The sequence below is a fragment of the Arachis ipaensis genome, chromosome B5 (assembly GCF_059453495.1).
Source record: "Arachis ipaensis isolate K30076 ecotype BB chromosome B5, ASM5945349v1, whole genome shotgun sequence".
Taxonomy (NCBI): Eukaryota; Viridiplantae; Streptophyta; class Magnoliopsida; order Fabales; family Fabaceae; genus Arachis; species Arachis ipaensis.
Genome location: NC_142440.1, coordinates 105065062 through 105069840, shown reverse-complemented (window position 1 = coordinate 105069840; position 4779 = coordinate 105065062). Strand labels below are relative to the sequence as shown.

Sequence of the window (4779 nt, the reverse complement as noted above, 5' to 3'; positions counted from 1 at the left end):
GTGAAAACTCCCTGGGTCCTTCCTTTTTGTAGGCAACTCGGGTTGAATGAGGGCACTGCACTCCTTATTCATCACTATTGTTTGTCTTCTCTTGAGTGAGCTTTTCCTGGTCAGCAGCTCCTTCATATACTTAATGTATGAGGGCATTCGCTGAAGGGCCTTGATAAATGGTATGTTTACATGGAGGGATGCAAACATGTCAAGAAACCTTGAGTATATTCTCTTCTCTACACAGCCATTTAGTAAGTGGGGAAAGGGTGCATAGAGTCTCAGCAGCTCCTTCTGTGTCAGCTCCTTCTGTGTAATTGTGGTTTCTTGATGATTCTCCCCCTGCTTTCCTGCTGAAGTATCTTCAGGTTGTTCTAGTGGGTTGTTCAGCTCTTCCTCAGTCTCTTTATCACTTATAGTAACCATCTTGCAATCTTCCCATCTGACTTTCTTTGCTTCACCTCTCGGATTTTTCTCTGTGTCACTTGGGAAGCTATCAGTAGGTTTGGGAATCTTCTCAGATAAGTATCCCACTTGAAATTCCAGCCTCTTGATGGTGTCTCCCTGGTTCTTCATACTGGCTCGCACCTCCTCTTTGAACACCTTGTTATCTTGAAACTCTTTGCATATGCCTTCAAGTATAGTCTCAATCCTTGAGAGTCTATCTTCAGATAATGGTGAGTTGAGGTTGGAGGGATGAGAAGGGCCATTTTGGCTTTGGTATGGATGTTGAGGTGTGTTGTTAGGTGGGTGTTGATAGATCTTTGCGTGGAATGTTGGTGGGCTGCATTGTTGTTGGCGTTGTGGCCTCTCTGATCTTGGTCTTGGTCTTGTTGATTTCCCCACCCAAAGTTTGGGTGGTTCCTCCAACCAGGATTGTAGGTCTTGGAGTATGGATCATGTGCTTTCCTAGGTGAGTTTCCAATGTAGTTGGCTTGTTCTTGCTCATCCTCTGCCTCTGTATTCACTCCCTCTTGGGTTGCTGATGAGGTGGTGATTGCTGTTACTTGGTTCCTCTCCATCTTCTTGGTAAGATCAGCCAGCTGCTTGGTGATAAGCGTGTTTTGGGCTAGTAGTGCATCCACATTGTTTAGCTCCATCACTCCTCTAGTGTTGCCTCTTTCAGAAGCATAGAAGTAGTCATTCTCGGCTATAGTCTCAATGACATCTATGGCTTCTTCAATGGTCTTCTTCTTGTTCAGAGATCCCCCAGATGAGTGGTCTACTGCCTTCTTCGATTCATAAGAAAGACCTTCATAGAAAATGTGCAACTGCACCCATTCATTGAACATATCTGGTGGGCACCTTCTTGTCAGGTCCTTAAACCTCTCCCATGCTTCATATAGAGTCTCACCATCTTGCTGCCTGAAGGTTTGTACCTCAGCTCTCAACCTGTTGATCCGTTGAGGAGGATAGAATCTTGCCAAGAATTTGTTCACCACATCTTCCCAGGTTGCTAAACTCTCCTTTGGAAAGGATTCTAGCCATTTAGATGCCTTGTCCTTGAGTGAGAAAGGGAACAGAAGTAGTCTATAGGTGTCAGGATGAACACCATTAGACTTCACAGTATCACATATCCTCAGGAAGGTGGTTAGATGTTGATTGGGGTCTTCTTGGACACTCCCTCTGAATGAACAATTGTTCTGAACAAGGGTGATGAGCTGTGGCTTTAGTTCAAAGTTGTTGGCATGTATGGTTGGACTTTGGATGCTACTTCCATAATTTCCTGGGTTTGGATTGATGTACAAACCCAGAACCCTTCTCTCTTGCCCAGCCTAATGTGCTAGACCTTCTCGGCCATGGTTGTGAGTCTCTTCTTCATGATGGTTCTCCATATTCTCATCCATATCTGGTTCAAAGTACTCCTCCTCATCCTCAGCACCAACTACTCTCTTTCCTCTTGCTTCCCTCCTTAATCTAAGGAAAGTCCTCTCAGGTTCAGAATCAAAGGAAATTGAAGCCCCGCTTCTTCTAACTGTCATACAACCAACAAGGCAACCGCAAGAAAGAAAGATGCAGATAGTAACTTCTTCAGAAATGTTGTTAGTGTGAGTGATGCAATATATCAAACAGTTAGTGGGTTAGTGGCTGAATTGTAAACAAGTAAGAAAATGGGTAAGGAAAAGGGAAGAAAATAACTGAACAGAAAGTAAATTACTCAAATAAACTTAAATCAAATAAAATAAAAACAAATGCTCAATCTAGTTATCCACCAATTTAATCATTGTTGATACAAAATCAATCCCCAGCAACGGCGCCATAAACTTGATGCATGGAAACTTGTCCTTTAACAAATTTCCTTCGGCAAGTATACCGAACTGTCGTCAAGTAAAAACTCACAATAGGGTGAGGTCGAATCTCACAGGGATTGATTGGTCAAGCAACTTTAATTGGAGGAATGTTCTAGTTAAGCTATGCAGAAATTTGGGTTGAGAATTGCAGGAAATTAAATGGCGGGAAAGTAAATGGCAGAAAATAAATGACAGAAAGTAAATTGCAGAATCTTAAATGGGGAATGGGAGTTTAGCATGAAGGTAAATAGCAGAAAGTAAATAGAATGGGAAAGATCAGAAATAGGGAGTTCATTAGGCTTAGGAGATGTTGTATTCTCCGAATCAAGTTCATTTTCATCTCTTCCTCAATCAATGCATTCATTGATCTCCTTGGCAATCTTAAGTGATTGAATTCCAATTCCTTGGTAACTCAATCTCTCAAATCAGATCAATAGCCAATTCCTTGGTCTAATTGCTCATGAGAAGAGATGAAGTATGGTCACTGATTATACCACATGTATTTCCAAATTAAAGTGTTGGTAGGATTATATGTCACTATATCCATCCAAACCCCAATTTGGTCCAACATGAGAAAGCATTTCTAGCATGATCTCTTCATTCCTCTTCCAAGGTTCAGAAGAGATCCAAGTATGAATAGCTTCTTTCCCAAGACAACTATCCAATTGGGTGAAGATTGAAAGCTTTCTAGTAAAAATCAAGAGAAAAGAGAGAAGAAGAATAACGAAAACTAATATTGATCCATCAAATTACAACAGAGCTCCCTAACCCAATGAAAGGGGTTTAGTTGTTCATAGCTCTGGGAATGAAAAGCATAGATGGAGAGTACATTCTGAAAGTTAAACTAAAAGTTACAGAGAAAGTAAAATACAGAGAGTGATTCTAATAATGCCCCAAAAAGCTCCTCTCTAGTTCAAAGTTCTCCCTATTTATACTATTCTTCTGATCTTCTAGTTGGCTCTTCAAGTCTTGGATATGGGCCTTTGGATCTTGAGTTGAAGCAGTTATCTTCTTCAGTAGGCTCAGCTTTACTTGCAGAGAGAAAGTGTGAAGTGGGCAGGGATTCTAGCTTAGGACGTTAGTGGCGTTAACGTTAAGTGAAAGTGTGGGTTCGAGAACGTTAGTGGCAATCACCTTTTCTACTAACGTTCCAATCCCAAGGATGATACACGTTAACTTCAACGTTAGTGGCATCAACGTGACCAGTAACGTTGCCTCTTGGTCCTTCGCACACGTTATTGGGACTTACTTTTTCCAATAACGTTGAGAATCCTCCTTTCTCCCTACGTTAGAGTTCACGTTAGTGTGGCTAACGTGACCCTTAACGTAGGCTTGCCACATCTTCGAGAACGTTAGTGACACTTACCTTTGTCACTAACGTTCCAAAACACCCCTACTTCCCACGTTAGAGTTCACGTTAACTAGGTTAACGTGGCTTCTAACGTGGTATTGCTAGCCATTTCCAACGTTAGTGACAAAGGTGAGTGTCACTAACGTTGGCTCATTATCCCTTTTACTCACGTTAGCTTCCACGTTAATGTAGTTAACGTGGGAGTTAACGTGGCTCATAGTGGCTCATCACAACGTTAGTGACAAAGGTGAGTGTCACTAACGTTGGCAATTCTTTTCTTCCTCCACGTTAGATTCCACGTTAACTGAGTTAACGTGGCAACTAACGTGGCTCAAAGTGGCTTAGCTCAACGTTAGTGACAAGGTGAGTGTCACTAACGTTGGCCATTCTTTTGTTTCCTTACATCAGAGTCCACGTTAACTGAGTTAACGTGGCTCTTAACGTGGCCAATATGAGCTTGGTCCAATGTTAGTGACAAAGGTGAGTGTCACTAACGTTGGCCTCATTTTCTTCTTCCACGTTAACTACTACGTTAATGTAGTTAACGTGGCAATTAACGTGGGCTATGATGGCTCTGAGGACGTTATTGGCAATTACTTTTCTCATTAACGTTGCAAGCTAGCTCCCCTTCCATGTTAGAGGTCACATTAGTTAGACTAACGTGGCTGCTAACGTGGTTCTTCCTTGCTTCCTTTGTCCTGAAATCAAGCAATAAAGTGCATCAAAGTTCTAGTCCAAGTTATGAGATATGCATCATCCAATTTGTCATTCAATTTATGCATAATTCTCATATATTCATATAAAAATCACAATGTTTGCTTGAATCAAGATGTAAGTGAAATTCTACCCAAAACTTGCTTATTTCCTAAGAAAGTGCATGAAACTACCCTAAAACCATAAAGAAAAGGTCAGTAAAACTGGCCAAAATGCCCTGGCATCAGGTATTTCAGTTTAATCTTGCTTTATTTTATTTATGTTGCTGTTATTCCCATCTGAAGACATTTTTTATTCCAGTAGATTTACTTTTCTCCTTTTGGTCTTGGTTAAGAAATCAGTAACTCAGGAGTTATCAAACTCAAACATGATTGATAATTGTTATCTTTGTTAATTAAATTGAACTTCAATAATCCCAATCTTTTCTTAGGAAAT

The 4779-nt window shown here is 40.9% G+C and overlaps 1 non-coding gene across 1 annotated transcript; it reads left to right on the top strand.

Moving 5' to 3' along the window:
• The first annotated feature begins 1275 nt into the window (after positions 1-1275).
• On the top strand, positions 1276-1382 carry LOC148565248 (small nucleolar RNA R71). The gene has a single exon (XR_015884465.1). It is a non-coding gene; the product is annotated as a small nucleolar RNA R71 (small nucleolar RNA).
• The last annotated feature ends 3397 nt before the right edge of the window (positions 1383-4779 follow it).